The following is a 19,759-nucleotide window of genomic DNA, read 5'->3' as shown; positions in this document are numbered from 1 at the left end:
TGGACATCAATCCATGCACACGTGTAAACCACGCGCTTCATAAGCGTGCACTAGGAGAGCGACAGCAACAACATGAGGTAGGCTTGTATATTTTTCTCTTAAATATTGTTACTTGTGAGATGCATACACATAGAGCACAAATATGAACAATTTAAGACTGTCATATTTAAGCAACATATCACTGGGTAAAATATGAACTATAACCTCTACTTATGCATCAGAAGGTTGCGTGTTCAAATCACGTCGGGGTCACCAATTGTTGCGAGGCTATATAATGCATGTTCACGACTTAACAATAAAGACAACCATTATACCAGTACATATATATAAAATACATTATTTATTTAGAACAAAACAAAGTAAAGTTTATACATCTGTGTAGTAATTGGGTAGTCATGTAAGGACGTGTGTTTGTGACTTGTACGTGTTGACCTCTGTGGAAGATGCATAAGTAGAGGTTACAGTTCATATTTTACCCAGTGATATGTTGCTTAAATATGACAGTCTTGAATTGTTCATATTGTGTGCTCTATGTGTATGCATCTCACGAGTAACAATATTTATGTGAAAAATATACAAGCCTACCTCATGTTATTGCTGTCGCTCTCCTAGTGCACGCTTATGCAGCGCGTGGTTTACACGTGTGCATAGCTTGATGTCCAGCGAAAGAGAGAGAGAGAAAAAGGGACGTAAACGGAAGGTTATGTCAAAGGTCACCGGAAATATACGCGTGTCAAAGTTATGTTATGTTTGCGCGTGCTCTGCTCTATGCATGTGTGCTACTGCACACAGCTTGTTCTGTGTCTGTGTGTTTGATCCAGACAAAGCAAATTTGGCAGGTCTAAACGGCTCACTATACTTTGTAGCTGGCAAAAATTGCAACAAGCACAGTAGCAGGAGAGAATCTTTGCGGCTGAAGATTTTGAATCCACTTTCTTCCTGGCTTATCAATCGGAGGCCAGCTCTCGGTCACGTGGCCAAGTTTATTAAAAGTTTAACTGGCGGCAGACTCCTTCTCCTTCTCCCCGGCTCTCACTGACAGCACACCTTGCCGTTGGAGCGCGACCTCGCTCGGGCCGTTTGGCTCCGGGCTAGCATGAATACAAACATGGCTATTTTCACATGCGGTACACCACACGAACTTTCTTTCTGCCCTCGTCCATAAATAAGCGAACACAGTTTTACTATCAACTTCAACACATATACACTGAACTCTTCTCTCTTTCAACGGGTCTGTCTAATATTTAATCTACGTTTCCACACAAGAATATTTGCAGCTACTAACCCATATCTCTCCTATATTCTTACTAATGAAGATAACCAATAAAGTTGCTTTTAAATGTTAGAATGAGATTTCTTTTCTTGTCTTCATTATTAACTAAAACTTTTATAGGTTTCTGATATGCTGAAAACTAATATCACATTTAAATTTAGGACAGACAAGTAGTTTTCTGGATATTAAGATCTTTATTATCCAATGTGATCCATTATGTTTACACTGGTGGCCACGTCTTTTTTTTCAACAGAAAGTACTAATGCGTGTTACAAAACACCGTCCTCCTCCTCATGTTAAGAATGGCGAATGTCAATGACATTTATTAAGTAATACACTGGAAACATGTCTTAGTATTCAGAAAGCTACATATCTGTCCCAGCTCGAATTCGTAATATTCGTTTTCAGCATACTTGAAAGCATATTAAAGACGTTATTTTAAGGGCGAGTGTTAAGGTGGAAAAACAGTAAAAAAAAAAAAAAACAACAACTACAAAAAACAAAAGCAAAAACGAAAAAAAAACCCAAAAAACAAAAACAAAAGTAAAAAAAAAGAAAACAAAAAAAATGACAAATTAAATTTTAGAAATCACTTTTATTTCAGCATTGAAATCCTTTGAAAATCTTGCGTTTTGGCGAATTCACTTTAATGAGCTTGTGTCAAAGTTAATCTACAAAAAAGAAAAGGGAAATTATTAAAACAATACCTAAGACAATTTTTATGGTGCTTATCCAGTTTTGCGTCAACATCAAAAAAATATAATTACTCCAAAACTTTATTGTGTACATACCCGTGAAGTTAAATAAAAATTTACGCAAATTAATAAAGTATTTTGTGGTTTTATAAAATCAAATAAAATCATGTCTGTGCAAATTTTTTAATCCATTCTTAACATTAGAAAGGAGTGTCAAGGTTTTCTTGACTCGTAAAGTTTGAGTTGCGTCCCTTTGGCACTCATCTTAACGAAGGCGATAAATGGCCGATGAGATAATTCAACAATCATGTTTTTCATTTTACAATAAAAACACTGGATGAGTTTATGGAATTTTATGTGTATTCTATTTTTTCACACCTAACATGTAATCTCATAATAAGCTTTTTGTGTTATTTTGTTAATTTTCTTATTACGACCAGTTTTGAATATGGAGTTGAGATTGGATAAGCGACATTTCGATTAATAGATTTTTGTTTTCAAATCTTTATATTAATGACGCATCTTTTCGTGTTTAAGTGTGTCTGTGTTTTTCGTCTCTACCTAGCATTTTTTATATACTATGAATCGATTATTCATTGAAATAAAAATGCACTTAACATAAATTAAAACGAATTTAAATAAAACTCATGTGAAAAGATTAATTTAATTATGAAGTTAAATTGACAACAATGTATTTCGTTTTATTCGTAAACAAGTCAGCCATTTTAATCTTTTGTTAACAGCCGAAAAATCGTTACTTTATGATTCTTCGAAATTTGAAAGTAATTTGGAAGCATTTAAACTGTCGAATAGAAAGTAGTTTATTACTCAAGTTTTAGAAGTTTGGGAACCTATTAGCATTAAAAAATAATATAATAAAAGAAGGCATTGTTAAAAATGAAAATAATTTAAAAAAAAGTCGAAGTAAAAAGACTCCTGGGTAACACCGGATAGGTACAGATAGCATGCAATACAAAATGTAATGTATTTGGTTATTATCTTAAAAATATTTCAAACTTATATAGCTAATGACTATTTTTAAACACGCCCATTCAACTTTCTACTAATTGCAACATTAGTTCTAAGAACAGTTCCCATAAGCTGTATTTACTTTATACTTGCCATACAATCTGTTTGCCCTTGCAAATCATGCATTTCAATTGTGTTTAGGGATTATTTATGCGAACTCTTTCGTTAATAGCTGCACATATCATTTTCACTTCAATTGTGCTTAGGCATAATTTATACAAACTCTTTCTTTAATAACTACACATGTTCACCTTATCATTTTAATTATGCCTTTCTGGCGCTTGACTCATCTTTATAGCAACAACGTGTCACAATAGCAACACGGTTCCAACGAGCCACCATTACGATTTTGAATCTATCCTTGATTTTTAAGCTCAGCACTGCTTGTTGAAAATATTCAACTTCTCTTCTGTTTTGCCCAATCAGGAGCCAACTCTCAGGTGAACTGAGTACACAGCCGAGGTTGATAAAAGTGAGTGACAACTAGACTCTCTTTCTCTCTCTCTCTCTTTTTCTCTGTCTGACCAAGAGATAACACAGGGAGCTGATTCATTCCAGGCGTTTCTTTCAACCTCCAAATTTCTATCTTAGGACACAATCTCCGCCACCCGAATCGTTTGGTTCTGGGGCTCGACAAAAGTCTTCAAAGATTCCAACATGGCTATGGCTGAAAATATGTGAACTAAATAAACGTAATGCACACATAGACACTGCTTGAATTCCACACCCGTGTACGAAAAAGACAAAACAAAACAAAACATTCGCATATATGATATCATCCTAACTGAACTCTTTTCTCTTCCTTGGTAACATGACATTCATTTAACACTACGTGAATTTTCTAACCTTTATTTTCGTGCATACTCATGGGCGTAGTCGTTTACTAACACCTTTCATTCCCTTTCCAATTACACGTTTACGAGGATGACAAAATGAAGTTGTTTGAATGAGACGTTTATCAATCTATTCTACATCTTATCCGTGAAAAATAAATGTCTGTGTGTATATATATATGTGTGTGTGTGTGCACATGCGTGTATGTGCGAGTTTAACTTTTCCTTTATTATTACCGTTTCTTCATCATTGCCTTTTATTGTTACATTCTAACAGCGTATTATCCACGATAAAACAACACATGTCAACATGTCAACGCTCGTGTTGTGGAGGGTGCTCCACCACGTGCATTTCTATAAAACTGATAAATTGTAATCTCACATATTCTATTTCTATAGTGCTTTGTTTTCTTTGTAACAATAAATATTTAAAAATATAAACTTACCCAAAGACATGATCTTCATTTTCATTGGTTCTGAAATATAGAAGGAGAAGGAGAATGAATCAATTTAAACTAATATATATATATATATATATATATATATATATATATATATATATATATATATATATATATATATATATATGTATGTATGTATATATATATATTTATAATGTTTTCGCAAAACTCAAAACAAGATATGAAATGAGAACATTTTATCGTGTATTTTCAATTGTTTCCTAACCATTTGGACAATTTTAAATATCATCTCATTAAAATATATTCCAAAACAGCTCCCAAAATACACTATTTGCACACATATGAATATATTTATAATCTCTATTTTTAGAGAACAAGCAGTTGAACCTACCTCCACCCCACTCTTATATTTTCTTTTTGCTTTTTTTTTTATTTTCCGATAGCCTTGTAATTTAGTAATCACCCCATTTTCGTATTTCTACTTTTTAAATGATATTTCAACTAATTACCTATTTTAATATAAATTAATGCTCTGTATATTCTTTTTTTATTTCAGTAATTATTTTTCTTCTCCAAATTATTTATTAAATTGAATAAATCCTAAATACTAAACTACACCTTCAAATTCTAGTTTCTACTATATATATATTTTTTTTTTTTACACGGAGGTCACCACTTATCAAGGCCCGGTAGCCACTCAGGGATAAGGGTTATTGCAAGTACAGTACGTTAGTGTGGAGATTTATTGAAGTGTTTACTTAAGGGGGCGGTTCATTAGGAATTTGTTTACGTTGTACTTGAAGACATCCAGGTTGTAGTAAGGTGGGAAGCAGGCAGACGTGCAGTTCTAAGAAAGAAGCTTTGTTCATGGAATCTGCGTTTTGATTTAGGCACAGATAAAGATTGGGGAAAATTTTTGACAGTGGATTCAGCTAGACGGGTGTTTTTCGTGAAAGATTGGCGAAGGGGGGCCAGAGATTGGAGTTCAGACGAGCACCTGCCATGGAAATAATGATAAAACAAGGATAGGCTCGCAACGTCCCTTCTGTGGGAGAGAGGTTGCAGGGTAGAGAAAAGGGCACACACCACTAAACCACGAAGTCTATTTTGTACTCTGTCAAGGCAGAATAGGTTGTTTTTAGCAGATCCTGCCCAGATATGACAGCAGTATTCCATCCTTGGACGTACTTGGCTTTATATAGATAGAGAATTGCGTCATTAGTGAGATATCTTCTGGAGCGGTAGAAGGATCCCACCATCTTTCCAGCGATATTGGCAACAGACTTGATGTATGTGTTCTATTTCAGATCAGGAGTAAAGGACAAACCCAGAAGCTTGTCAAAACATGGGGTTTCTCCTAGACGAGAGCCATCCATTTCAATTGATGCCAGATGGGGATCAGAGCGTTGATGATGTAAGGATAGGAGTTTGGTTTTAGATGCATTAAAGGTAACCAGCCACGTCTTCCCCTACTGAACCACGCGCTCGAGATCAGAGGAGAGAGAATCAGAGAGAGCTTTGTCATTTACAGCCTTTGATGTGTTGCCATAGATGGTCGTGTCATCAGCATAGATATCAACGAATGATTTAAGTATGTGTTTAGGGAGATCATTGATGTAGATCAGGAAGAGAGTTGGGCCCAGGATTGACCCTTGAGGGACTCCAGCATTAATATTGCAGGCCTCCGATTTTTGTCCATCTACCACTACTCTTATGAGCCTATCGGAGAGAAATGATTTGATGATTGAGAAAACATTTCCAGCTATACCGTAGCTGGAAATCTTGTTTAAGTAGGCCCTTATGCCATACCTTGTCGAAGGCCTTTGATATGTCAAGAGCAATTGCCCTAGAAAGGAAGCCTTTGTCAAGAGATTCAATAATCCTGTGAGATATAACCGTTAGCACATCTGCGGTAGATCTTGCAGAACGGAAATTATATTGTGTGTCACTAAGAAGGTTATTTCTGCTGAGGTGGTTGACTATTTCTCTATTTAATATGGATTCCAGCAACTTACTCATAACACACAGGAGACTTATTGGTCTGTACTGAATAGGAAATGACTTATCACGTGAGTTCTTAAATACAGGGCATACTGATGAGGGTTTCCAAGGAGTCGGAAAGCACTTCTCCTTAAGGCAACGCTTAAACAGTTTCGTAAGTATGGGAGCATGTTCTGGTTGAAGCTTTTTTAACACTATAATTGGAATGGCGTCAGGGCCAGTTGCTTTACTGGAATCAGGGTTCTTGATTAGCTTGGCGACCTCATGCACAGATATCCAACTAAACATCCTCCTGAGTCTACAATAGTTTTGATTTCTTAAGAAGGAACTGTAATTAAAAAAGTTAATTTTAATAACATAAATTAAATTTTTCTTCATCCCAACTCGTTATGTCAATAATTTAAATTTAAAATCAAATTTAAAATTTAAATTTAAATTTTGAAATTCTTATGATTATCTAAGTATTTTATTTTAATTCTTTAATCTTCCTCTTCATTATCATTCAGAAAATCTTAACGCTTTAAGGGAGGAACCTCTGTTGATTCCTTTATCAACTTACCAATTTCTCGAAATTTTAAGTATTCATATTTTAATATTTTGACTTTAGTATTTATTAATCATCTCCGTTTTATTTTAAACTTATAATTCGAACATTATTTTCTTTCTAACAATCTAAGTTTAATTTTTCACTTAGTTATCTTTAACTTTATATTTTGATTAGATTTAGTTTACCATCTTAGTCTGTTTTTCACAATATCTTGCAGTTACTTAATTATATATTTTTTCCATTCCTGCGTTATTGAAATTATTCGGGTGCAATTTTATTACCCATAATGATTATTTACACAAAAACTACTTCTATTTCTCCAATTCCGGTCATGATTACTTTAGTTTCTATATGTTAACTTGATGATCTAATAATTGATTTATTGCACCATTTTAAAATCTTAGTATGAAATTTAACATTCTCTTCCCACCCTTATATTTCACCCTCAGCATATTCAGTAAATTTTGCATTTTTAAATTTATTTAAATCAGGTTTAAGGCGTGATAATAAAAATTATTTCTATAACGACAGCTTTGTATAGCGTCTAGTTTTTTGTTTAAAATTTCCTCTTTCGAATTCGCTATGTGGTATGCCTCCAGTAAACATAGATTATATCTTTTCGATTTACTCGGTTTATACTTCCTAGCTTTAACTACTATCGACCATTTTAATTCAAATTCTTTTCTATTCCTATGTAGTTCCCTAATGCAGTTGTGACCCTCTTCTTATTTTTAATAATTATTTTTTTTCTATCCTTATTTCTATCATTATTCTCATCCCGATTTCGTTCATTCTCTGCTTCAATTCTAAATGATGCAACAGCAAAGCTCGAGAAGTCTTTGACCATTTTTGTTTATCTTCCCCATTTCATGGTGGCCAATCACTCTTGGCCAAGACTCATAATCTGCCTCCACACGAGCGTTGAAGTTCCCCAGCAGGTAAAGGTGTTCATAAGAAGGAGTGCTATTCACTACGGCAACCAGCTGGTCGTAGAAGTGGTCTTTGGCTTCAGGTGTAGCGAGGAGAGTTGGTGCATATACGCACACAAGATTAACAGAACAAGAAGTTATGGAGAGGCGTAGGGTAAGAATACACTCACTGAAGACAGTTGGGGGCTGAATCATAGGAAGCAAGATGTTTCTAATAGTAAAACCAACACCGTGTTCCCTAGTTTCTTTGGATTCTTTTCCTCGCCAGAAAAAGGTGAAGTGATCCTCCTTTATGGATTCGATGTCTGAGAGTCGTGTCTCTTGCAGAGCCGTGATGTCAATGCCTAACCTGTGCAGTTCGAAGTCAATCACAGGTGATTTGCAAGCCTCTTCAATTTTCTGAATGTCATCAGAGAGCCCGATCCGCATGATGCAGATACTCCAGCTTGCAATTCGAAGAGTTGAAGTCCTTTTCTCTTGATTTCGATTTTTAGGTTCATCGTTTAACAATCTGTCTGTTGAGCATCGCACAAAGTTCCAGGAGCACACTAAAGCAAACAGATTATTGGCCGGGGGCTGCCCGGATTGAGGTGGGCAGTAGCTGACCAGTAGGATGCGAGGGTCTCTCCCAATGATAAAGAAACCCCGTGGTGTCCAGCTCTATGCCAGTTTATTGAGGACTCATAACCTGTAAACTGCTGCCCCCCATGTTAGGTTCTTACTGGTAAAGGTGAAACTGGCGTTTCCTTTCCCCAGGAGGCAAAAATATGGAAGTCGTGGGCTACCCAAACAACACGGCCCACTTTTCGGTAGCGCTGGCAAAATCCAAGGGAATGCTGAGCACTACATTTGGGACCGGCTTGGCTACAGGAGTTTCCGGAAAGAAGCCACTGCTGACAACTAACCGATTAAAAGGATTCCACTCCTGATTTTTACACTGGATTTACTTCCCTATCCTTTTTCATAGATGGATAGAGCCGCAAGGCACTGGCGGTTTGGGAATCAGGGTTTTCTTCCTCCTTCCCCACCCTCTCTCTCTTTCTCTCTCTCTCTCTCTATCTATCTATCTATCTATCTCTCTATATATATATATATATAGAGAGAGAGAGAGAGAGAGAGAGCGAGAGAGAGAGAGGTAGAGAGAGAGAGTGAGAGAGAGAGAGAGTGAGAGAGAGAGAGAGAGAGAGAGGGAGGGAGGGAGAGAGAGAACAATTGCTTCAACTCATGCTATGTGTATATAATGTTCACCATATATTCACTTGTTTTCATCAGTTAAACCATTTTCATTTGTTTTGTGATATATGAGTACTGATAATGAGCTAATAAAAAAAAAACAAGTACATATTTTAACATATATGTACTTATGATAGCTTAATATTGCCTGAAACAATGCATATTATTGAACGGCAATGGAAAAAAGTGTTTTATTGGATTTAATTTAAAGAAAATAAATATTTACCTGATCCGGGTTGAGAGTAGAGAGTTGGAGCTGTAAAAGGAATGAAAAATAATTTGATATTTTTGTTGTTGTTGTTGTTGTTGTGTTGTGTACTCACTAGGAGTTCTCACAACGAAATTATTCACTAGCTGTAACCGGCGGCGTTCCTTGGAATCTGAATGACAAAAAGTCTCCCCAGATTTCTAGTACTCTCCGTCTCTTTCAATAACATTTGCAAATACTTTTGCATAATCGCAACAGTCACTTACCATTAATTTTTCGCAAACGATCATTGGTCTTTACTGGAATTTGATGGGTCAATAAGCCCACCGCCCTCCAAGTTCCCAGTCCTCTTTTCAGTGGAAATATAACGTGCTTCCTATCCACCTTGACACTTAACAGCTATTTTGTTATATATATATATATATATATATATATATATATATATATATATATATATATATATATATATATTTGGTTGGTGCAAAAATAATATCGGTTTTTGACGAAGTTAAACGTAAAAACGACATTATTTTTGCACCAACCTAATAAAAATCTTATTATTGAAAATTAATTCAAATTAAAAACAAAACATTATAAACCTGTGAAAGAAGATATACAAAAATTAAAAAAAAAATTTAATTATCCTACAAGGAGTACAAATAAACTTGAAAGGCCTTATTCCGTGGAGTTTCGAAAAATGCAATTCTTCTCATCAGAAAAAGGTTTGCAAAAAACGATAAATTTTGCAGGTTAGTGCATTAAAACAAACTACAAATATGAAACGAATCATATTTGCATAAAAAAGTTTTTTAGTGAAAGTTTATAAGGATTCATAATGATTATGGAAGCAGGAAAAAGGAAAAAGATAAACGGATATGGCGAAAATCCACCGAAGAGGGAAAGGTGCTGCTTCTCTGTAAACTTGGAAGGCCCTAATTTTTTCCTGTATAAATTTCAAAACGATTTTTCAAAATAAACTGACAGAGCAGTACAAATACTGATTTTGTAGGAATAATGCTATACTGCTTAATATACTAGCAGAGTTACCAGATGCAGCACAGGATCCTAGATAAGATAACCGAAGCATTAAAAAAGGGAGACTTTTCAAATATTTTAAATAAAGGGTTTCGTTCGAAATTCCACGCAAATAATCGAGTCTGACAGAAGGATGTCTGTGTTCTATGAGCGACACTTGGAGAAATCGGTGGTTACAACGGCCAAAGCATTGGGAAAATAACGCTCTGAGAAAAGTAGCTTGAATTATCCAAATAATACAAATTATCACTCATCAATTAAAAAATTTCAGAAACATTAGACTAACTTTAATTTATATATTAAATATATAATCTACCAATGGTTGTAAGTGAAAGAATAAAAAAGAAAGGAATATTTACATGCTCGTCTTGCCCTGGTCAGTATGTCTTCGGCTTTCTTGACAACTGAAAAGAAGAAAATCATCTTTTTAATGAAATTATAACTTACGTTGCATATCGTCTTGTTATTTATCCCCGCATCGCATGAAAACGCGTCAGTTTCTTTATATCTTTTACTAGTACGAGTGAGAAAAAGAAAGAAAATAAAAAGATACATAGTATTAGGTTGGTGCAAAAATAATGTCGTTTTGAACGTAAAAAAAAAAACAAAAAAAAAAACGACACCAACCTAATACTATACTTTGATGAATACTCTTTCTCTTGTATTTTATTTTATTCTATGTACACTAAAACATTCTATGCTCGTACGTACGTTATCACCTTGCACACATTAAACGTATGAGACCATTCAATCAGCAAAGATGCCTCCCCCACCACTTCTTCACCGTGATAGGGGCGGTAGCAACGTGATAGTCTAACATGGCTCTGGTGAAAATCATGAATAATAGATATGTATATTATACTATGTACGATATAATCACTTTGACAAACCTGTACTTGTTACATCATCGAAGTTAAGCAACATTGATTGTGGTTAATACTAGATGGGTAAGTATTTGGAAATATCAGCTGCTATATGTAGAAGAACGTCAACACCTCCTTGCAAGAACTGCAAAAATCTAAGGTCATCATCTCTCTTGAACGGGATATACACGCGACTGGCGACCGCTTATGGATTTGATATTTCCTAGATACTTCCTCCTTCAGAGTAAGCTGGCTCAACCCACTTAGATGAATGTCGCTGGATATAAACGGGCCCCAACTATAATTAGACCCCGTTTGTTAGTGTTTTGTCCGAATGAAATGAAACTTTGGTCGTAACTAGTTTATTATATTCAAAGCATCACATCAAAACACTAGGGTCTTTGGCCTTTTCTCTCTGTTGACTGCAAAATGCACAGAAAAACAATTAAATGTCTTCTGTTTTTTGGGGTCACCCTGTATATATATATATATATATAGATCAGTCTGAGGTATGGTTCTGTTAAGTCTCATGAGGTCTCCCATCCATGCTTTATTTTCTCTTTGAGAAGTGGTTAGTTTATTGCTAACCACTTGAGACATCCGTACCGGGAAATGCCAACCGGGCTGGTCAGTCATATTTTGTAGATCAGAATACACTTCATCTAGTGTTGGCCTATCAAACCCCACCTGACATGTGTCAAAGCCCTAAGTAATTCGAAATTGTATTTTTGAATATAGCCCACACTGTTTGCAATGACGCGTCGTGTAGTGAATAAAGTACTTGGTAAACATTCAGCCTAAAGTTACACTCTTCTGGAGGTTGAAGGTTCAATCCTCAGCGTAAGTGACACCCAAGAATACAACTGCGAATTGCTTAGGGCTTTTACCCAGTCGGTAGAGAGCATGTTAGCCTCATGGATTTAAAATTTAGAAATTCAGTACATATTCCCGAATTCGACAGAAAGATTTCCAAAGAATTTGAAGAAGGTTGGAGGTGACATCAACTGAAACGTTGTGAAAATAACACCCAAGATGAAACAAGTAGTCCGAATAATCCAAATAATAAGAATACTTGGTTTAATGCGTTCACTTTTAAAATTCCTGTTTCATATTGTTAAGGCGCGTTTGTGTGCGACAACCATCGCGTCAATTGAACTCGGCCCTATTAGGAGTGCACAATTTCCCCCCCCACCCCAGTGTATAATTCGCTATGAACTATGTATTTCTCCTCGTGAGAAGGCAAAGGAAAATGATATATACTGTGCAAGGATTAAAAAAAAAAATTATAAAGGTTTTCGGTTTTACTCTTTATGTACGACAAATTAAAGCATAACAAAGGTACGACAAGATACGACAATTGCTCCTGCTGATTATTCATTAGTATGATATCTAGGCACAGCAGATTAAGGTACGACAAATGGCTTCTGCTCTATTTTATTTCGTTAAAATATTTTGGAAAAATTAACAGGTTTTTTTTCTTTTTCAGACTTCGAGGGCATATTAAAAAATATGAGACAAACAAAAAAGGAAAAGAATGGCCATTTACTTTAAAAGAAATTGTTTGCTTTTTAAAAATTGTAAATGTTTTTGTTTTTTTATAGTAAATATTTATTAAAAAAAAAATAATGAAAAGTAAATATAGCAACAGATTATTTAATTCTCTCAAATCTCTGCCCGTCAGGCTAAAAAAAAAATGAACATGTTTAGTTTTTATAAAGATTTTCAACCCAAAACAGTAATTAAATAAATAACATGCTTATATGTCTAAGTTAAAACCAATTGTTTTTTAAAAATTTTTTTGACATAAGAATCCTGGGTTGCTCGAATGACGTGCCTAAACATCACACGGATAGAGAATTAGCAGGAGCACTTGTCGTGGCTTTTCGTCGCATATTTGTCGTGCTTTAATTTTTCGTACATAATTAGAAACACCCAAAATGTTCTCAGATATTAAAATAGACAGAAAAAAATGAATCTTGAAAAACTTACGAGAACCCTGGGTATCGCGTCTGATACGGTAGACGTCATCAGTCAACAGATGGACGGCCTGTTGCACTGAAAAAAAAAACAAAACAAAAAAAAAACGAATAAACAATATAAAACCAGCACACTGTAAAGTAAACTCAGTGTTGTATCAGGTCGGTGCAAAAGTTTTTGCCGATTAAAAATTTCATCTTGAAAAAATAAAATGCGTTTTTGAAATTTTTTATTCATAACAATTTGCTCTTTATAACTTGATCCCATCTGTCAACCAGCTTATAAATACATAGCTTGTTAAATTCTTTAAATTTGGATGTGAATTATGTATATTCAGTCTCCTTGCGATACTTGAACATAAGGTCATTTAAATGGTTTTGTAATCATCGAATAATAATAATCCGAGGGAGCTAGGTCAAGAGAATATGCAGGATAGAACAAGATTTCCCGACCAAATTCTCCTAGGAGATTTTTGGTCAATAGTGATGTGTGAGAACAAACATTATCACGATGGAAGATGGTTTCCTTTCTGTTAACTAAAGAATGTCGGTTTCGGATCCACATAAAATGAGAATATTGCAGAAAATATGAATGTTACTTTAATAATCTCAAAGAAAAAGTTATAAATTAATCATGGTGATATATTTAAATAATAACAATATGCATAAAATAAATTAAAATGGTTTAATATGTTCCTACCACAGACCGGAAAAAAACTTTTGTATCGACCTAGCCCATTGTTTTTCATAGTGGTCGATTCCATTGCTTAGCGGCAGTACCGCCCCTTGAGGTAAGATACTTTGTTATCGTGAGCGCTGACCATAAAAGATGATAGCTGGGCTACAGACGTCGACATTTTAGTAGAAAGAACATCTGAAGATATTGCCTTTCCAACGTCATATTTAACACAACAAGACTTCAGTGTTTTTTCTTGTTTCTTTCAAAGCAAATAAACAGAGTTAAAATTACCGAACGCGAAGATCTACGATTTCGTTTTAGTGAGTTACAGCCTGATAGAGTTTGTGAGACGGTAAGCAGTTCTACTCACTATAAAACACTATCGTTTATTAACATCCGCCATCTTTCTTATTGCATGACAGAGAATTACTGCGAGTTGTGTAACTTTCTCGCACTTTCTTGTTAAATCTTACAAAATGGGGACAGCATCTGTCAGATGCACCTATGCAGTGAAACCTAACATATACAGTTATCTCACAATATTTTAAAAGTTAGACCTAAATAGCATTTCAGCTGGCAGAGCAAACTTTTGTATTGACGAGGTAATTTTTATGTTTTATTTATTTATAAAACACTATCGTTTATTAACATCCGCCATCTTTCTTATTGCATGACAGAGAATTACTGCGAGTTGTGTAACTTTCTCGCACTTTCTTGTTAAATCTTACAAAATGGGGACAGCATCTGTCAGATGCACCTATGCAATGAAACCTAACATATACAGTTATCTCACAATATTTTAAAAGTTAGACCTAAATAGCATTTCAGCTGGCAGAGCAAACTTTTGTATTGACGAGGTAATTTTTATGTTTTATTTTTCCATCATCTTATTAGCCCTATAATAACATACTTCGCTACAGATTATTTAAAAAAATGTAGTCCTGCTTAGTGATGGGACGATTGAAATATTTTCCCGATTCCGATACAATTACCGATTATTTTCTAAATTCCCGATCCCGATACCATGACCGATTCCGATATTAATACTAAAAAAAAAAAAGATTCTAAATATTTAGCTATAGGTTGTTTTTGTTTTATTTTTCGGAGTGCTGTAAAATCCATGTAATACATGCATATATTTTTGCTGACGTAAAATACACTTGCGGAGGAAGGTGATTCATTGATTTCAGTTTTACTGGTTGTTTAAAGTCAATGAATATTTTCCATTTAATCATTAGTACTAGCAATAGAAAGTTAAGTCTTAAACAAAAACAAAACAAAAGACACGACAAGTAAAAGAATCGTTTATGGCATAAAAAAATAGCGATGATTTTTTCCGATTCCGATTCTGGTGCCTCCAAAAGTCCGATTTTTCCGAGTTCCGATTCTGATTAATTGTGTCAATACTAGACCTGCTCCGAAAACTAAGAAAATGGAAACATTTATTTTTTCAATTACGGCCGATAAAATTAATAGAAATCATCAAATGGAATAAGCCATATTTTTTATATTTAAAAATATACAAGAAAGATTTTTGTTTAAGTTTAACACTTGCAAACAAATAAAAATTGAACAAAATAAAATGACTTCACTGTACCCCGGGTATTGCCGGGTAGTAACTGCTTGTACACAATGAAGTATATAACTTAAATAGATTACTAACAAATGCAGAATAACTTCAGGTTAAAATAGAATAAAGAAAGCTGGGAACATCCACATCGCTGACTGTTAGGCTGATTTTTATTGGAAGACGTTGATCATAATTTCTGACAAAGGGGGAAGACATTATATTTTCTGGTTCAGAATCTATCGATCTGACACTTATCGTTGGCTAATATTATTTTTTTTACCTTTTTATCGCTTTACATTAAGTGGCTTTAAGCATTGTCTGAAGCAATTGACACAAAAACATAGACTGGTCTGCCTCCTCAGTTGATAGAGGCAGATAAGAGAACGTCTTTCTTAGTAGGCCCGTGAAGTTCTGTATTTGCTGTACCAATCGCAAAGAGTCTGGAAGTAGTGCTTCGATGAGTTCAGTTGAAATTAATACCGCCTGAAGGTTGATTACGCACCGTGAAACCACCCCACAAGGGATTCTCTTCGAGAAATGGCAGTGTTTATGACTACCACGTCGTTGCTTTTCTGCCCTTGACGATCCAACCAGTGCAGCTTGAAAGATCTTGCAGAATACATTAATAATTTAAAGTGTTTTTGCGTAAAAGTGGGAAACTCTCATATGACCACGTGCTCTAAAGACGCCCAAATGAGAAGACCAAACCTAGACAGTCATGTTGTTTAGTAATAACGATTTTATTTACACACACACAAAATAGCACAATTAAAACAATGTTCCTACATATTTCAAATTATTACAAACCTGATTTTTTTTGTACAGCATGTAGTGGTCACGCCAATCAAGAAGAGTGAAGAGAAAAAAAAATGGTAGCCGTGTATTGACTTTTGAGACCGGGAATTGTGAAGAATAAGAAGAATAGTTAACATAAAATATTGGGAGACTGCAGAATATTTTAAAGCAGTCAAAGAGTTATGCATATATAATTAAATCAATTTGTTTGTATGTCTGTCTACTATTATATAAAAGTCACTTTGTGTGTGTGTGTGTGTGTGTGTGTGTGTGTGTGGGTTCCTTTCTCATAGGTTCCGAAACGGCTGAACCTATCTTTTGCAAATTTTACACAAAGGTAATTTATATGTCTGGCAGTGTTTTTAGATATGTTTTGTACAGAAATTCATCCGATAAGTATTACAAATCGAAAAAATCCCATTCTGATTTTTTTTTCTTCTTATTGATAAAAGGAGAATTTTTACAGGGAAATATTTTACGCTACGCCGACAAGGTAGAAAATAAAATCTTAGCAAATAATTTCCATTAAAAAACCCTGAATGATTAACATGTTGAGATAAAGCCGAGTGAGAGAGCATTCGACTACATATTGAGTGATCCCCTGTTCAATCCCGGCTGTCATCATCATTTTATTTCTATTAATGAGTTCAATTTACGGTAAAAGAGGTACCATTTAAAATTGCCGCAAATCATTTCTTGTTTTCATATTTTAAAACTAAATATTAATCAGAAGTGACTTTTCTAGGATATTTATCGTCAAGCCTAAATAACAGCTGACGTAATATTGTAAACAAACACAGACGCAATTTGGAAAACGACATTATTATTATCATAAGAGAAAAAAATTGCGACTTAGTCCATCGGGCAAATTATTCCTCGTAATATATTATATTCAATAGGAGATTGATTCTATAATAATACATACGCAATCTGCATGAATTAAAATATCATGTATAAACAGAAAAAAGGTTCGCCTTTTTTCTTGTTGGCCTTCGGGCGAAGATCTTTTTTCTGTTATCAAAGTTTAGTATCTGTTCCAGCAGATACTGCAATCAAAGACCATATAGGGGGGGCACCCCCGCATATCAGACTATTGCTCTTGAGCAATCAGTTTTGGTCAATGTAGGGGAAACTATTTTTACAAATTGTCACTATCTAGTTCCCTCTCGGGGGTACTGCCCCCTCCTCTGACCTTCCACATTAAAAAACGGCCTTGTGTTTAATTTGCTCAGTGGGGAAGCAAAAAAAAAATAACTAAATTAAAATATTATGTCTAACCCTATTGTACAACCGAGTAACGCCGAGCATCGAGCTAGTATATCATAAGAATTTATTCGTTATCTTAGGTATGAAGACCTAATCATTGTGTCTGTGTGTATGTGTGTGTGTGTGTGTGTGTGTGTGGAGGGGGGTCGGTAGTCATACAATTTATCAGCTACTTTTGGACTTAATGTAAGTCAGACTCCCCCACCAAAATACCACATTCACTCTATGGGTTGACCATACTTATAAAATTCTCAATTTGTGAAAAAAAATACATTTTATTTAAAAACGTTTATAAAAAATAATCGGAAGAATGGGACAACGTATATAATAATGCATAATAATATTCAAAATGAGAGGTTAGTAAGACACTACCAACCCTCTGTTCGGTGATAGACCACCCATTGTTTTCCGGGTAATCCGAAAAGAAAGCAGGTCGGTCTCTAAATAGGAGTGGGAGCTAATTTGGCTGTTAAAAATGAAACAGCTCGAGGTGATTTAAGTTCTTACCTGCATTCTCTGCACAGACGGTCTGCAGCATGACCAAACCAAGAACGAAGAAGATAATTCGGGACATGATCGTACGAGTGATGACTTTCTAAGTTATACTGAATCTGAAACGCGATGTCAGTCTTATATACACCAAATTATCGTATCCCCCGCCCCTACCTTTACTCACGAAAATGGCCGCTGGGGTCTTTAGATTCTTTTCGTTTTTCTTTGTTATTTTTCGTTACGACGTACGATTGAAAATGAAAAAAGACAGCTGGAAGGATCATATTGTTACGCGTTGAACAAAAAAATATACCATTCACATGACTTTGCTGTTTTTATTTTTACTTCTTTTTTTCTTTCTATAATGGCGTCCTTTATTAAAACACTCTTCATCGATATCAATACGCAGCAATATAAAGAGTCAATTATCATATTCTGTTTATACTATAGAGTGAGATTTCCGTACTGTTACGTCACCAATGACCCCCCATCGCTCTTTAATTATACACCAGACAACAGTTGACCTGCATTTTAGGAACTGTAGCCATAAATAATGGTGTAAAACTATTTAGTTATTTGTTTGTTTTACTACTACTACTACTACTACTATATATATATATATATATATATATATATATATATATATATATATATATATATATATATATAAATACACATATATACACATATCTATATATCTATCTATATGTCACGTCATGTTATATGCTACTAGTACCATGTAACCCAGTACTACCTGCCTCATGGTCGGGTCACCGGCGACTAAACTGGTTCCCCCACCAGACTTGTTTGGTAAGAAGGGTTGCTGGTCTCCCTGAAGGATTAAAAACAAGACCTTCCAAAGGGCGAATGAACCCGTACGAGAGGGCTCCCGTAAGCCGTGGTGAAGGCAACCTTTCTAGGAGAAGCAAATCTCTGATATAAAAAAAAAAAACATAAAGCGGGAGACTAGTGCCCACATTAAGCTGGTCTGTAGTTTAATTTGTTGCTGGCTATCTTGCTCTTGCTTGTTGCTGGATCTCAACATTTTGAACCGAGAGAGAGACTTAGCTATCGTACAAAGCTAAGACTCTGTAACATCATCTGTGTATAGATACTTTCTCAGGCATTTGTCTATTAAAATGGTCCTGTAGCGATGGAAGTAATTTTTAGGCTCAAGGACTTTAAGTGTCTGAGGGAGTGGCACTCGTCTGACAAGACGTTGCAATCATCATATATCTATCTATCTATATCTATATAATTATAAAACTCAAATGACCTTGTAACGAGTGATGTAACCCACTTTCCAGTTTACGACATCCGGTTGGGAATGCGCGCATAAACATTAACCCATAACAACGTAAACAAATAAACACAAATCGCTTCTTTTGCAGATTTTGACCTGCGCACTGAAATATTAACGTTATTATTTCGAAATTATTATTTAACATGGGAAGAGTGGGGGTGTTTTGCAACCGGAGACCGTTTTTGTAAAACACCCCAGTTGGTCCTCGAACCACGACGTGACTTCAAAAATCAAGGCTGCATCATCTGGGAAACGCTTTCCTTTCAAAAACACCTTCATGGCTGGGAAGAGGTGAAAGTCAGAGGGTGCAAGGTCAGGAGAGTAGGGAGGATGTGGAAGGATTTCATAACCACATGCCTGTGTTTCTGATCTGGCGACATGCGGGTTGTGGACCGGAGCGTTGTTCTGCAGGAGGAAGGGTACCTTTGCTGATCTTGCCCCGCCTCTTGATTTTGATAGCTTCCCTTAATTTCCTCAAAAGTGAAGCATAATAGGCTCCTGTAATTGTGGTACCCTTTGCCAGGAAATCTGTCACCACTACTCCGTCCTGGTCCCAGAAGACTGAGCATGACCTTGCCAGCGGAGGGCTGCACCCTTGCCTTCTTTGGAG

General features: G+C 35.3%; 1 protein-coding gene and 1 long non-coding RNA gene across 4 annotated transcripts in view; one reads left to right on the top strand and one right to left on the bottom strand.

Annotated features, from left to right (window-relative positions):
* LOC145259539 (uncharacterized) overlaps nt 1-19,759 on the top strand; it is a 207,307-nt gene that overhangs the window by 13,395 nt on the left and 174,153 nt on the right. The gene's annotated exons all lie outside the window — the stretch shown is intronic.
* LOC145259566 (uncharacterized) lies at nt 1,849-18,020 on the bottom strand. Its single transcript, XR_013864169.1, has 6 exons — nt 17,862-18,020; nt 13,058-13,123; nt 10,565-10,609; nt 9,189-9,218; nt 4,277-4,306; nt 1,849-1,944 (listed from the first exon to the last, which is right to left on the bottom strand). It is a non-coding gene; the product is annotated as an uncharacterized LOC145259566 (long non-coding RNA).

Source organism: Euprymna scolopes, chromosome 3 (assembly GCF_053919585.1).
Source record: "Euprymna scolopes isolate OS-2025 chromosome 3, ASM5391958v1, whole genome shotgun sequence".
Taxonomy (NCBI): domain Eukaryota; kingdom Metazoa; phylum Mollusca; class Cephalopoda; order Sepiida; family Sepiolidae; genus Euprymna; species Euprymna scolopes.
This window is presented reverse-complemented; position numbering and strand designations above follow the sequence as displayed.